Source organism: Leucoraja erinacea, chromosome 16, assembly GCF_028641065.1.
Source record: "Leucoraja erinacea ecotype New England chromosome 16, Leri_hhj_1, whole genome shotgun sequence".
Classification (NCBI taxonomy): Eukaryota; Metazoa; Chordata; class Chondrichthyes; order Rajiformes; family Rajidae; genus Leucoraja; species Leucoraja erinaceus.
Window position 1 is genome coordinate 13,265,751 of NC_073392.1, and position 17,413 is coordinate 13,283,163.

A 17,413-nucleotide genomic window follows, 5' to 3' on the forward strand; every position below is an offset into this window, starting at 1 on the left:
ACTTATCTGCTAGTCGTAGATTATTTCTCAAGATATGTGGAAGTTGCGCTACTATCACCCACAAGGTCCACAGATGTGGTGGTGCACCTGAAATCCATATTTGCTCGTCATGGAATTTGTGAATTTCTTAAAAGTGACAATGGGCCCCAATTCTCAGGTAGCCACTTTAAATCCTTTGCAGCAGAGTATGGCTTTATGCACATCACGAGCAGCCCCAGGTTTCCTCAGAGCAATGGGGAGGCGGAACGCGCTGTACAAACCGTGAAAAACTTGCTAACAAAGGCGTCAGACCCATATCTTGCATTGCTGGCCTACAGAGCAACCCCTCTACGGAATGGCTATAGCCCGGCCGAGCTGTTGATGGGGCGCCGCCTCCGCACTACAGTTCCTGCCCTTCCAACCCTGCTGAATCCAGTTTTGCCTGACTACAACGCGCTGGGGGCCAAAGAAAGGGAGAAGAGGTGGAACGACGCAAGATCCTTTGACAAGAGGCACGGAGCGAGAAATCTGGAGCCACTAATACCTGGGGAGGATGTGTGGATCACCGATGCACGAGTCCAGGGCAAAGTGCTATCTACACACAATGCACCTCGCTCTTATATCGTCCAGGTGCCTCAGGGCACACTGAGGAGGAACCGGCAGCACTTGGTGCCGCTGCAGACCAACAGTGAGGTAGTCGACGCGGATGAGCCACCGGTGGGAGAAGAGCCAGCTCCACCAGAGCCAGCTCCACCAGACCCAGCTCCACCAGTGACAGCATCACCCAGCGGAGAGGGCCCCACCACAGAGACTGTGCGGACTAGGTGTGGGAGAGAGGTTAGAAAGCCGCAGAGACTTGATTTGTGATTTATTGATCTGTTTTCTACAATAAAGAAAAAGAGAGAGTGAAATGTGATGTGGAAATGTTCTGTAAACCTGTTACATTTACCTGAAACCTGAAAGAATAGTTCACAGTATGGTAACGTGTAAGTTATTTTATTTCTATTTTGCATGCTTAGATCAGGGACAGGTCTTCCAGCAAAAGGGCAGAATAAACCCCTTAAGACCTGCAGAGACAAAGGTAGTCCACCCTTTGTTCTCAAAGAAAGGGAGATGTGGTATTATGCAATAATAGAGTAAGGCTGAGCAGAGGGGCACTAGGACCCTGCCAGAAGCCAGGCTCCAGTAACCGGTTGTGTCTGGAAAACCCAGGGTGTCGGCAGTTGGAGAGAGAGGCCTGGGCTTACACGAGGCTGTTGCAGTGGCTGTTGTTATTGTACAGATTAAAGGTATACTCTGTTTACGTCGTGGTACGAGCCTTATTACAAGCATAACTCGACAGTATTCACAGAACAACAACAAAAAAAATAGATTTTTTGCAAAAAAAAACAAAGTAATGAAATGACAATGGCAAGGAAACACTATCAGTATTTTATGTCACTTATTTGTGACACCCTCTGCAAATTGACATTTAAATGTGGAAATCCAGAATTTGCAATCAGCGGTGCTCTGTTCTATCAGAGAATTAGTATAATTTTATCTGGTGCAAAAGGTATGCAAGTACTGATCTGATGAAAGTTCGAAATTAAAAATATATCTTTGTTAACATTTTAAATACTGTTTAGTTAAGTTATGAGATACAGCGTGGAAACAGGCTCTTCGGCTCATCAAGTCTATGATCGGTGTCGTAGTTGAAGTCATAGAGTCATACAGCGTGGAAGCAGACCCTTTGGCCCATCTTGCCCATGCCGACCAATATGCCACAAAATTCTGTTATCCCGGTTTTGCATCCTACACACTAGAAACATGTTACAGCATCTAATTAACCTATATGGGAGGAAATGTGGGAGGAAACTAGAGCACCTGGAGGAAACTCATGCGGTCACAGGGAGATCGTACAAACTTTGTACAGACAGCAGCTATAGTCAGGATCAAGGCTGGATCTCTGATGCTGCAAGACAGCAATTCTACTGCTGTGCCACTATGCTGCAGTGTTTATTAAAAGCAAAGCAATTCAGTTTTTAAGCAGCTTAGATAAAAACATATGAAACATATGCGAGAGTAGGTCATTCCATTCTATGATACTCCCCTCACCATTCAATGAGATCATGGCTGATTGCGGATCTCAGGTCCTTTTCTCTGCATCAACTCACAAACTTCAATTCCCATAATAATCATCAGAAATAAACTCAATGACTAATACTCCAGAGACTTTTTGAATAGATAATTCCAAAGATTCCGTACCTTTTGAAGTGCAATAAAATAAGCTTCTCATCACAGTCATGAATTATTAGGGTAGCAGCGGTAAAGTTAATACCTTACAGCGCTTGCAGTGCTGGATCCCGACGGGTGCTGTATGTACGGAGTTTTACGTTCTCCTCGTGACCGCGTGGGAGATCTTCGGTTTCCTCCCACACTCCAAAGATGTACAGGTTTGTAGGTTAATTGGCTCGGTATAATTGTAAATTGCCCCCAATGTGTGTGGGATTAGATTAATGTATGGGGATCACTGGTTGGTGCGGAGTCGGTGGGCCGAAGGGCCTGTTCCCATGCTATATTTCTAAACTAAACTAAAACTCTACTATCCTGCCTCCAAGCTAATTTTGAATCCAATTGACTAGCTCACCTTGGATAACATGAGCCCTAATCTTCCAGAGTAACCTATCTCATGTGGGACTTCGTCAAAGTCTCCTGAACTACAAAGAGAGTGCAGCCCCACTTTGCTTTACATCCCCGCATGGAGCAATGCTCTCATCTCCGAAATTAACCTGGTGAATCATTAATGCATTCCCTCTATCACAGTTATACCCTTCGTCAGATGGGAGGACTATTGTAGCAATTATGGTCTCACAAGGTATTTATAAAATTTCATTGGGATGGCTTTATTCTTGTGCTCAAATCATATTTTAATCAATGCCAGCATACAATATTATTTCTTAATTGCTTCCCCACATGCATATTTGCTTTTGGCAATTTGTACAAGACACCCAGGTGACTGTGAACAATAACACTTTTTCCATCTCGTCTTATTTAAAAATACTCCACTTTTCTGTTATTTTCTTTCGCAGAACCATTGACTTCATTTTTTTCTCTCTATGGATAATTCAAATTGAAAGTAAAGTTGTTTTCACTAATCCATTGAAAAATACAGGGTGCATTTAAATTGAAGATATAACACCTTTTGTATGTTTAAAGATAAGATAAAACTCCAATAAACTCAATTGCATTTGATATTTCTTGCCAGGTTGAATTATGCATTCACGAATACCAGTTCTCTCTGAATAATCATTTCAAAACATCATGGTTTAAGCACACAAAATAACATATTTTCTTGGTTTGATGCATTTCAGCTTCTACTTGAAGTCCTGTTTGTATATCCCAATCTCCATTCACAATAGTGAAACTTAGATTTATTTTATGTTATGGTTTTTGATCTGTCATGTTCATTTCACTGTTGTTGCCTGTCACAGATCATCTACAGGTGACTCCAGGCAGCTACTTCTGTAAAATAAAGGAAAATCCACACCACAGAGCTCGCTACTTCTTAGTCGGAAGATTACTTTGATATCAGTGGCCCTCTATGCTAACTGGTGAACCCAAACTTTATGACATGCTATAATACAATTGATCCTTTATTTATTTTTCCTAAGGTTTTAATATTCACGCGACAAAACATGGCATAACCCAATTTTCTGAATTTCTATGGGTATTTTTGCATCAATTTACTAGGACTAACCGTGGAAAAGCAGAAGTGATGGAAGGCATAAATGCCTTTTTTCCCCGGAATATCTGTTGCAATTTTGCTTGACAACAACAGATAGAAGGATAAAAATCACATGGCGATTCATTCTCCCTTAAGTACCGAAGAAAATACTCTCATCTCTTGAAGTCCTTGTCAGTAAATCACTGCATAAAACCAGTTCTCAGTGACAATGAACATGGTTTTAGTGATGAGTTTCAACAAAGTGCAAAAAAAGGTAAATGTTATTCCTTGTGCAACATAGGTCATGAAATTCCATCTGATGGTGCAGCATCCTCTAATTCTAATAAGATTCACCAAATAATCTTTAAAGTCTTGTAGATCTAAAAATGTCAACCATAAGCAAGACCAAATTGCTTTGCATGAGGTCAGCACTCAGGCTAAAGTTGATGAGCATGAGTGACTCAAGTTCTGAAATGGAAGTTCAAATTATTTGTCAATCTGTGGTTCTGCACCAGATTACTGACCAAGAAAACTGTATAGCACCCAAATGGTTCACTGATATTCTTCAAGATTGCACCAAATACAAGATGTTGAATTTGTGCAGATTGTTTAAAGTTAGTTCTTTGCTACTTCACTCCAAGTACAATGAAGCAAAATGGTAAATGCTTTATGATTGTTGATCAAATTCATTGGGCTTGACTGTTAAATAGTTCACACACGAACAGGGTTGAACTATTTTGCTCCATGAGCTTGCACGACCAATCATCATGATGGCTGATAAATTAATTTTCTTTATTCTGACATAACTTACATTTTGAAAAGACCATCTTGTTACTGTGTGTAAAAAACGTATAGATATGCTTCTTAAATGTAAAATTAACAACTTCCCCAACATCAAATGCCATTTAACAGTAAGAGGTACAAACATTTGCCAGCCTACGCAAACAAAATTGTTTCTTACTTCATTCCTGAGAGGAGGTTTTTCCCTCCTGGGATAAATAAAGTTCTGTCGTATTGTATTGTATCATATCTTTTGGACAATTACTTGCATTCCTTGACTGCTCAACATTTAAGAAATGACTACCACTATCTTCATTACCAATTATCATCAAAATCATGGTTATGAATCAAAACACTTTTAGCATATTAACTTTCAGTGGATACATCTGCAATGTTTGCATCTCCTTCTGGTAATTTAACTTTTGAGCGCAATATACTCTCCCATAATTGCTCGTTGTACCAGGTGAGATTGATCCAATGTAGTGTGCAGCTACAGCATGACTGATGTATATTTTCCACGTCCTTCAGATGTAAAGATTTGCTTTACAGAATTCTTTCCGTTGATTTTCTGTACTTGTAGATTTGTGAAAATGGATTCCCCCCCCCCCTTTCTCCAGCAAACTGGATACCATCATAGTGACCTCGGCCCAGCTCCCATTAATTCTACTTTTACCCTTCTCCAGTCAGTTTAGATTTCCACTGGTTCCATCTCTTCTCTGTAAGTCACCTGATCCATCCTCTTTATGTCCAAAATGGTCTGCCTCTCTGACATGACTATTGAATTCCACGAATCTGAGCTGTATCCATTGAATTTATACCCACTCCATTGAAATTTCATTCTCGACTCTTTCAGTCATGTTCATAAGTTATAGAAGCAGAATTAGGCTATTTAGCCCATCAAATCTACCCTGCCATTCAATCATGGCTGATCTATCTTTCCCTCTCCACCCCATTCTCCTGCCTTCTCCCCATAACCCCAGACACCCTTACAAATCAAGAATATGTCAATCTGGGCCTTAAAATACCCAATTACTTTTCCTCCGCAGCCGTCTGTGGCAATAAATTCCACAGATTCACCACACTCTGACTAAATAAATTCCTGCTCATCTCCTTTCTAAAGGTACGCCCTTCTATTCTGAGGCTATGCCTTCTAGTCCTGGACTCTCCCACTAGTGGAAACATCCTCTCCACATCCACTCTATCCAGACCTTTCACTGTTCGATGTTTCAATGAGGTCCTCCCAGTCAGTGGTAAACTTGGACAATGTCTGCCAACCTCGTCATCTAGATTAATGGTAAATATAATTAGGTGAAACCCCAAGGTTGAACCTTGCCATATGCTGCCAAGATGCAGCCTTGTTCTACTCATTTAAGTAGCTACTCTGTCTCTAATAGCTGAGGCAATTTCCTTTCCAGGTCAATAAATTGTCTTTAACCCTGTGCGATTTAACTTGAGGTAACAGTCTATTGCGGGAGACAGCCATACACCTTATAAAAATCCATATATGTAATATTCATTTTCCACTCACTTAAATGTCACTTTAAAAATATCAGTAGAGTTCATGAGACATGACCTACACATTATAAACCTCTGACCAATTGAATATTGTCAGTGTCGAGTTACTCTATCTTTAATTATAGGCTCCAGTAATCTCCAGACAATTGCTGTTCCATAATTCCCTGGTTCCTTTCTTGCTATTGCAAATATGACATTTTCGTTCTTTCAGTAATGGCAATGTTTACCATGGACCAAATACTCTATGGTTACTCATCCAGGGTCCTTCAACAGCACCTCCATCTACCACCCCACATAAAAAGACATGAACTGCAGGCACATATGATCAGCAACACATATAAGTTCCCTCCAAGGAATGCAGTAATGATTTGGAAATGTATCGTTATTTTCTGATCATTGATGAATTCAGATCTGGAAATCCCTTCCCCCAAATCACTTTCACCAAAAGGATTGTAATGGTTCAAGAAGGCAGCTCATCAACACTTTTTCAAAAAGTTATTCTTTTAAATTTAGAAATAATGGATGGATAGCCAAGAGATACTGGTTTAGCCAGCAATGTACGTATCCTGAAAATGGATTAAATAAGAACTGTTAGCAATGTTACTAAAATATTAAATTTACACTTCCATGTTTTTTCTCCCATGGGGCGGCACGGTGGCGCAGCAGTAGAGTTGCTGCCTTACAGTGCCAGAGACCCAGGTTCGATCCCGACTACTGGTGCTGGTCTGTACGGAGTTTGTACGCTCTCCCCGTGGCCTGTGTGGGTTTTTGCCGAGATCTTCGGTTTTCTCCCTCACTCTGTAGGCGTACAGGTATGTGGGTAAATTGGCTTGGTAATTGTAAAAATTGTTCCAAGTATGTGTAGGATACTGTTAATATGCGGAGATCACCGGTCAGCACGGACCCAGCGGGACGAATGGCCTGTTTCTGCGCTGTATCTCTAAACTAAACTAATCTAAACTAATCCAAGCATACAATCCTTTTCTTCACTCTGTTTCTCTTTATCCATCTGATTTGACATTGAATTTGTTTACTCTAATTCACACCTGCATTTTATCCTTACACTCTTTCATAAGCTTTTAACATAATTGGTAAAGAAGCAAACTCGTGTCCCAGTTTCTGCTTAGCTAACTGAATCAATATCTTTGATGTTTAAACAATTCCCACAAATAAACACAAGACCTTAACTAGACAGGAAATGTCTAATTAATGTCAAGCACCATAAAATGCCCTGCCACATCAAATTATGGCCCTGCATCTTTCATTCGGATGTTATGGTAGAGGTACTTTCTTTTCAAAGCAATTAATAGCGATGATGTGCACTGCCAGAAAGAGTGGAGTTTGCAAAATCAAACTTTTAAAAGTGGTGTTATGGATATAGAGCTGGCAGTCCCTCTACCACAGTGGAGGAAAGAGGAGCAGTCAAGGCCATGAATTGCCCAGAGAACCTGCACAGGTAGGATGGACAACTTCTTGCACTTCATTATCATGTGGCAACACTCAGGGTGGCCAGATATGGGCAATATTTACAGTCTAGTCAAACAAATCGGAAGAATAAATCTATCTAAAACAATATTTTGCCTCTCAAGTCTCTGTGTCCCACTTTTCTTTCCATCTCTATCAGCCATATATATTGAAGCTGAAATTCTAACTATGGAATCATTTCATAACTGTAATCTACATTACTGTCCAAGCAGAGCAGGATGGGAAAAATGAGGTCTTGACAATATATCTAAAACAAGACCGCCACTGGAGACCATGCATTGCTGAGTTTTCATCTCACGAAAGATCTCACACTTGCCTGATCTCTTAGTCTGTGAAAATAATTAAAAACAGTGAAATATTTGATAAAGAGCGACACATTAAATTTGAATAAAAGCAGATCAGCGGAATTATTCACTAGTGGTGGATAAAGACATGACATTAAGAAAAAAAGCCCAGAAATCCATTTACTTCTCATGTTGCTAGGAGCATTAATGTGGAACATGTGTAAACCAATAGTGATTGGCACTGGTGTTGCATTTTAAGTAGTAGGAAAAGAGACAGAAAATAACACTCAGCCAAGGTCACTTCGCAATTTCAATCCATTCTGAACAACAAGGAAGCTCAATGCCAGCTAACCGTCACCCTCAATGGGTTACCCCTACACTATAACCCATTTCCTACATAGCTCTGGGTGAAACTAGATCGGCAGCTGACCTACAAGCAACACCTTGAGGCTCTCCATGCTAAAGTCTCGGCGCGGAACAACCTCCTTCGTTGCTTGGCTGGATCGTCATGGGGCACCAGGACATCTACTCACCGAACCAGTGCTCTTGCACTCGTGTACAGCGCCGCTGTGTACGCCGCCCCTGCACGGTGCCGCAGCGCTCATACTAGCAAGCTAGATGCCTTCCTCCACGACACCATGTGGATCATCACCGGCAGCCTACGCACTTCTCCGACGGATCTTCTGCCGGTGCTCGCAGGCATCGCACCCGCCAAACTTCACAGAGAGTACTTCACCCACAGGCTGGTGTGCAAGGCCCCATCAGACACCAAACATCCTTTGCATCAACTCGCCCAGGACCTCAACGCCTGTCATCTCGTCGCCCCTTCTCCCGTCACGCAGCGACCCTCTGTGGCTCCGGTTTCAACACACTAGGAGCATGGAGAACCAGCTGGGAACATACTCATGAATTCCATAATTCACTGTGGCACTGAACACCACAGTCCCACCCGGCTCGGACCTGCCCCGCAAGGAATGGGTCGCCCTGAACCGGCTCCGTACAGAGGTCAGCCGGTGAAACGCCAACATGCATCTCTGGGGGCTGAGTTCATCAGCAGCCTGCATGTATGGAGCAGACCAGCAAACAGCCCAGCACGTCATTTTTGACTGCGCTGTCCTACGCCCCCTGGTGGAGGGGTAACCCTCACGGCCCTCGACAACAGCAATTGAACTGGCTTCAGTGCCTGGAGGGTGTTACATAACCTCTGCTGCCTCAAACGCAAGAAGAAGATCCATTCTAAGCCATAAAACTTGGTCGATGTTTTAATATAAAGGCATATAGAGTCATAGAGTCTTATTGGGTGGAAACAGGCCATTCGGCCCAACTTGCCCATACTGGCCAACATGTCCCATCTACACTAGTCCCACCTGCCTGCATTTGGTCCATATCCACCTAAACCTGTCCTATCCATGTACCGGTCTACATGTTTCTTTCATGATAGTACCTGCCTCAGCTACCTCCTCCAGCATCTCGTTCCATACACTCATCACCCTTTGTGTGAAAAAGTTATCCCTGAGGTTCCTATTAAATATTTCCTCCCTATGTCATCTGGTTCTTCATTCCCCTACTCTGGGCAAGAGACTGTGCGTCTACCCGATCTATGCTTCCCTTCCACAGTTAAAGGATTGAGTCATAAAGTCATATTGCAGATTTATACGATTTAGGTTAGGGCACATTTGGAGTATCGCATGCAGTTCTCTTTGCCCCATTACGTGAAGGATTTGGACGCTACGGAGAAGGTGCACCAGAATGCTGCATGGATTACAGAATATTAAATGTAAGGAACAGGCATAAATTGTTTTCTATGGAACATTGGAGACTGCAAGGATACAATTATAAATTGAGAGGCATAGATAGTGTAGACAATCAGAATATTATTTTCCTCTGTAGAAATGTCAAAGACTAGAGGGCAAAGCTTTAAGGTGAGGGGGCAACATTTAAAGGAAACATGTAGAGCAACTCCCCCCCCCCCCCCCCCCCCCCCCCCCCCCCCCCCCCCCCCCCCCCCCCACTGAGAGTTTGAAGGGCCTATTTTCTGTGCTGTACTGTTTCTATGTTTTAATATGCATTGGCAGACCAAAATCATTTGTTGCAGAGGGTTGGGAAAGTTAAATTATGCTTGATTTGATAAGTTTGCCATGAGCTGTATTGATCTCTGCCATTTTGCAATTTTATGCAATATGAGTGTCCATAAAAATATATAATGTCAAATATCTGAGCTACAGAACTGGTGACTTTTCTGGTAAACTGGTGACTGGTGAAATTTCTTTATTTCAACTTTAGCTTGGCTAATCAACCTGTGCGTGTGCAGTGTGTGCGAGTGTGTGTGTGCACACGTGTACGTGTGTGCATATATGTGTGTGTGTGCATATACTTTTTTTGCAGTTCACAAATAATTACACCTCTTAAGGGTAGGCGAACTGCTGCTACAATCTTTGCTGGCTCGATAAATCATCATTTATGGAATTGCCTCTCTAAACTCAGTAGAATAAATAAAGAATGTAGATCAGTTATATTTGTTCTATTTCTAAAATCACTTTGAAAATAAATGACAATTCTGAATAGCTGCCTGTTCTTCAGACTGAGTTGTGATGACTCACAATTACATGTTTTTCCTTATTCACAATGAGGTAGGAGATATATGACTGAAGTTTTTGAAATAGTCATTTTCTTCCTGTGGAGATGAGGTACTGAAAGCACGTAGATGATGCAATTATAATGCTATCCTTTTCTTTGTCCTGGGTTTTAACTCTTTGAGAGGCAGTATAGAAATTGGAATGGTGTTTTTATGGAGCTGGGAGTAGTTTAACTAAAATAAATGCTTATGTTTGAATACTCATAAAAACATTCAACGTGCAGATACTGCATATCTGCAATTAAAGTGGAAAATACTGGAAATACTCAGGAAGTCACACAATGTTCATTTAGAGAAAAACTGAGTTAATGCTTTTATCCTGACCTGAAAAGGTCAGAAATCAGGCATGTTCTGAAATATGTTTACTTCAGTGTTGAATCTTAAGGGTGCAGTATTCCAAGTTAGAAGCTGAGATACTGTTCCTTAAGTTTACATTTGGCAACATCGGAACAGTTTCGGAGGCAAATGTGTATAAGTGAGTTCACAAATTGAAGTAACATGGAACTGGATGTCCAAAATGAGTATATGGTGTTCCAGAAGTAAACATCTAAATCCATTCAAATGCTCCCCCCGGGCTGATGTAGCCATGACCATATCACCAATAGCACATGTGAATTGCTGCTTTAGCTGGAAGGACTGTTCTAGTCCTCGGATCAGAGAATAGTAAAATATAAATGGGCAGCCTTGTGGAGAGGTGCAATGAGAAGAGAGTGGGGATTCAGTTTGAAAAGCAACCTTCCACTTTCCATCCATTAAGCCAAATCTGTATCCAGGCAGCTAACTGTCCTTGGATGCCATGTGATCTACTTTCGAGATTAGCCTGCCTTGTGGAACCTATTCAAAGGCCCTACTGATCACCACATAGGCAATGTCTACATTGTCCCTTGCCCTCGTTAGCCTTCTTGGTTACTTCTTCAAAAAAGCTTAATCAAATGTGTAGGAGACGATCTCCCATGTACAAAACAATGCTAACGATCCCTAATCAGCCTCTGTCTATCCAAATGCAAAAACATCTTATCCTTCAGAATCCTCTGCAGTAACTTACAGCCATAGATGCAAAGCTAACTGAATCTATTGTTCCCAGGTTTTTCTTTGCAGCCCTTCCTAAGTGGAAACACAATATTAGCCAATCTTCCAGCATCTCACCTGCGTCTACTGATTTCAGATATCTCAGCCAGGACTGCAATTTCTTATCTAGTTTCCCACAGTGCCCTTTGATATATCTGATAAAGCCTAGGAGATTTATCTATCTTCATTCATCTCTGGAAATTCAGCAACTATTTGATTATCATACTAACTGTTCTCAAGACATTCACCGTTATCTTTCCCAAATCCCCTTGTATTTATGTCTTCCTCTGTGGTAAAAAGAGAGGAGAAATATTCACTGAGGACCAAGTCAATTTAGCGTGGATGACCTCTACATTTTACAACCTCACCTATGTCTAGCTTTTTCTAATTCTGGTTAAATGTCATTGACTTGAAATGTTATCGCTGTTTCTCTTCCTGCAGATGTTGCCTGACTTGATGAATGCTTTCAACATTTGCTATTTCACAATACACTTATCTCTAACTCTTCGTCAATCCACAATCATTTCCACAAGCATAAATTGCCTGTGCACTAACAACACTTTGAAATGCAGAGCAATACAACATAATTTCTGACCATATTTTTCATTGCAAATCTATTAATTAATCAAAGTAAATATGGCAATTACACAAAAGTTGTGGGTGTAGTGAACTGTGTGAAGAATGGTAATAGAATTCAAGCAGATATAGATGGACTGATGGAATAAGGGGATAGATAGGTGACAAATGAAATGTAATGCTGAGAAATGCAAAATTATACATTTTAGATAAATGAGAAAAATAAAAAAAACAATTGTAAAGAGGGTATACAATAGAATTGTCTGTTTGTTTGTGTGCTTAATTTATTGAAAGTAGACAGAGAGTATGAGCAAGCAAAAGATGAGGATAGCTACATATGGAGTATCATGTCCAGTTCCGAGTACCACATATTAAGGAAAACAAAGGCCTTAAAGTGGGTGAAAAAGGACAAGTGAAAACGAGATTTAATAAAATGATAGGTAGATAAAAATGCTGGAGAAACTCAGCGGCTGAGGAAGCATCTATGGAGCGAAGGAATAGGTGACGTTTCGTGTTGAGACCCTTCTTTATTCTTTAATAAAATGATGCTAAGTTTACAGGACTTAGTTTTGTTGGGATAGTATCTCTGGAAGAGAGGAGGTTACAAGAGGATCCGAGAGAGGTAATTTTACTTCGGAGTCACGTGAGTGACTTCGTGAAGAAGCCCGCCCCAGGACGCATTGCAGCATTACGTTTCAGACATGCAAAGCGGCAGCCGGGAGCCAGGGCTCCCGAAGAAACGAGAAAAAATCTAAGTTTAGGTAAGTACTTACCTTTACTGTTACAGCCCCTTTGCGTCTGCTTGTTCCCCGCAGGGCGTGCAAGCGGCCCCCTTGGACTCCGGGAGGAGTTTTTTCCGTTCGCGGGAGGGGAGGAAAGACGCAACAAGGACCGCACTCACCGGCGGACCATGGATGGGAGCTGTGCCGGTGCCGGTAACACTCCACAGGGGCGACATCCAGAGAGCGCAGGAAGACGGCGCTGGCACTGCGTTGGGGTTCCCCTCAGTCCTCGCTCGCCCTCGAGTACTGTCCAGGTGAGGCAGGCAGGCGGGCGGGAGGAGGCTTCCGACATTTGCGGAGCCGGTAAGGGGACCCACTGTGCAGTGCTGGCGTGGAGTGCGCTGCAGCCCGAGTGCAGGTGAGCAGCAGCCCGAGTGCAGAGAGAGAGAGAGAGAGAGAGAGCAAGGACCGCTAATCAGCGGCCCGCTCCCGACACTGCACCAAGCCGTCAGCATCAGCTGCGGGCTTGGGGGGGGAAATGCTGCACCTGCCCGCTCGACGAAAGGACGTCGTTGGGCAGCAAACAGGGGTGGACCGCTTAGCGGGCGGTCCACAAACCCGACACCGCGACCGAGCCAGCCCGCTAGCACCTGAGCAGCGGGCTGGATGTGTGTAAAACCCGGCGGTGGAGCTGACATCGGACTGGGACGTCTCTCCACCCAGGAGGGGGAGAGACAGCCGCCTGAGCTGCAGGAGCGGCAATTGGGCATTGGAAAGGTGAGTTTGCAGTTGTGTTTTATTACAGATTTCAGGAACTCAACGCAAAAAGCTCGCAAAGAGAAACTGCCCCGCTCCAACTCTACCAGCGGGGCAGCAACCGGCGGCAGCGTCGCTCGCAGAGCGTTTTCGCTATCCCTGAGACCGAGCCAAGCCAGTCTCGCCAGAGCCTACACGGCGGACTGGGAAAGCGGCCAGGAAGCCAAACGGCCGGTCGTCTCCGATTCGTCGGAGGGGGACATGTCTCTACCAAAGCAGAGAGAGACAGCCGCCTGAGCTGCACTTAGCAGCTCCTGGAGGAGAAGGTCCACCGGGAACAGCAGCGCTCCCGGTGAGACAGGACAGGCACCTCCTCCATAGTGTCGTTCAGGCACTGCCCTTTGCTACCCTCATACCACGGGCTGGAGCAGGAGGCTAGCATTGGTGACCAGGGCAGGGCTGGTCTGCAAATGGGGCAGGCGGACAAAATCGGGAGTATGCATGAGGTGCAGGATCAGGAACAGCTGTTGGGTGTCGTGGACCGCTTCGTAGCAACCCCACGGGCTGGAGCACCGCCGGAGCCAAAACAATGGCAGCCAGCAAGAATATACAGCACCAGAGAACTATGAGGCCTTAAGGGGAATAAGCCTAAAACAGCAAAATCTGGAAGTTGTGGGGGCCCTTATGCGGGCATAAAAACTCAAGCTACAGCGGATCCGAAGGCTTCTGATGTCAGCTATCACAGCCTATGCTTGTTCTGTGGAGATAACGAGATCAACACATGCCACCAGAAAGTGCTGGTATTAAGGTGTACCACGATTCGAACTAAATAATCTCTGAAGGGAAATACAACACCTGCCCTCAATCTCAAAGATGCAGGCTTGAGCAAAGCCCAGCAGCGGAGGCAGACTCACTGCTATTTGGGAGAGATCTGAACAAAAAGCTCAAGGAGATCGAAGAGGTATCAAAAACCTTCGGCATCATGAGGGCAGGCCAAGGGACGAGCAAACCACGACTTTCGATACCCTAACAGCAGCACCTCACGGCATCCACCAGTCTATGTCTAGAATATGGGACTGGTGAAAGCTTGGGGCCGCACTTTCCCCAAAGATCTTTTAGATCAGGGCCCGCCGCGGACCCCCTGGAAAATGTGCCCCCCCCCCAACGTCGCCAGCACATCCTCAGAACAAAAGCACTCAGAAAACAGAAAACACAAAACCGCCAATAACCATGGAGGTAGGTGGGTCTGGTTCCTACCAGCATATAGAGCGCTTTCTTGGACTATCTTGGCTTTCATATTAATTCAGTCCACGTAACTATAAGGATGCCAAGAGACAACATAGTTGAATTGGCACAAACAAGCACAAAGTAATGGTCAAACTACCAACTACTCGACAAATAACAGAGTAATTGGGAAAAAATGGTACCATTTCTGTCTACATCATTCAGATGTTAGTATCAAAAACAACATATAGGTTGTCATTGAGCATCTCATGAAGTTACCCACTGAAGTAATATCAGAAAGACAGTGGTGGGGTTACCACTTATACTGGGCATTAATTATCTAAAAAATGTTCGGGTGAATTTTATGAGTTTTAAAGCACTTGCATGTATGGGTATAAATAGACTACACTATGGAGGTGGCCTATATTAACCATATGGCAGCATAAAGTCGGTATCATATGAGAAGTTGGTCAAACCAATTTGGCAATGGTATATCCATAGATGTATTTGACTATCAACAACTTACCTGGGCGGTAAGGAAAATACAGTGACAGACACCAGGTCACATAATATTAAGGACTACATCAATTAGATGTTTTCATATAAAGTTAACAAAACTATTAAGCTATATGATGCAACAGATATTAATGCATTTCATTGTCGCTGTACTGTACACTGACAATGACAATTAAAATGGAATGTGAAACTGATATCGATTATTTGCATTAACGCTATATCACCAGGTGTTTGGGGATGTCCTATGTATGTCGCGGGGGGAAACCAGACCCTGGGCCAGTGGAATCCTCATTAAAAAATTTTCTCTGGGACAGATAGTTCCAGCAGAAAGATCGTCAGCTATATATATTAACTTTTCTGACCTATAGGTCATGTTGTCATTCAAGAATGTATTTATAATATTGATAGACAAATGCGTTCACGCTGCATTGGTGAAATTAATTTTATGTATTTTTCCCTTCTGCCTCACCAATCGAGAACAACGCACAGTACAAAAGGATTCTGCTTCAGGTATTTGATAGTACCTGACGGACTTACGCAGCCCTTGTTTCACTTCACGCCATGACATGGCTGTTGAAACTTGGATGGTGTTTTTCCAGTACCCAGAATTATTAATATCGGAGCCGGGCACAAATCAACTGTGCCATGAGAAATAAGCTCCTGAGCTGCAGATTCTGCGCAAGCCTCTGGGACTGGGATTGTTATACTGAATAATCGACACCATGTCAGCATCCTTTTGAACATCCACTGGACTACAACACTTGTCCAGCATCAAGAGAAGTACTGCAAGGCTACAGGGAGAACCTACTCATCCGATACAGGTACTACGAACTGGAATTCCTGGAGAACCTTCATCATGATGAAGGATTCGGCTACAGTGCCATCAACACAGCTAGAATTGCCCTGCCTGTTCTTTTTCAAAACAGCTACAGGACAACAGGCCATGGGGTCACTGGCTGGTGGTAAATTTGAAGGGTATTAAAACTCTAAACCCCTAGACTAGGTACACCTATATATGGGATGTCACAGTGGTTAACCACACTTCAGGGGATCCCACCAGCCAGAGTCCTAAACCTGAACCTTCTATGCACTAAAACATATGTTAAAGGCACATGGAGCAGCACAGAGTGTCCAGTCACTACTCCTATTTTCAACTGGACACCATGCTCACAGCTTCAGACCAGATCTCTATCATTTGTTCAGGGAATGGTCAAACCAGACCAGGAACACCTTATCCAGTCATAAAACCGGGCTACCCGCCAGAAAACACGGTATGTGCCAAGACCCTATTACCTTACATAGACACAACCTAATTATGCGAGGGAGATGAAAAGCCTTGTGGGTTGGTCACAAAACACCTTGTGGTCGGGTAACAAGCCTTTTTTGAAATGGCTCAAGCAGGTTAAAGCTCCTGGGATAAACTAACATGTATAAAGTTGTCATCCCACAGGAGAAGCTTCCACGTCAACGGCAAAAGAATGGACGTGCCTGTAAACCACATCCTGGCTACAGCAGAATAGTGGGGGTAAAACGTTCAGAAAAATAAATAATTATATACTGTTGACAAAACCTGTTTTTATTTGCAGGAAGATTCCAATCTGCAAATATTCAAATTAGCCAAGGGGAGCATTTAAAATTCTTCAGTGTTATTGTAAAAATACCATTGGTTTTTTCTATAAACAGAATCATTGGTTGATTATGATAACACGCTTCCTCCCTCAAAGGCTTCGGCAGCGAGTGATATAAGCTGTTACACGGTTTGAAATCACAGAGCTTTGAAATCTTCACGAAGTCACTCACGTGACCGAAAGTAAAATAGTAAGATTAAACGAGAACTTACCAGTTTGAAGTTTGATCTGTATTTTATGAGGAGTTACGATGAGGGATTACGTGCCCTCCGCTCCCACCCTCATTACATGGATCAAACTGATAATTGATGTCTCTTTATTCTTTACTATGTTACTTCAAATACGTGTCTGTCTGTGATTCCACACCGCTGCTTTGAAGTTATGCCGCAATGCGTCCTGGGGCGGGCTTCTTCACGTAATCCCTCATCGTAACTCTTCATAAAATACAGATCAAACTTCAAACTGGTAAGTTCTCGTTTAATCTTACTATTAAATCATAAAGAGGAATAGACAGTGGTAAGGTTGAAATTGCCTAAAGGAGT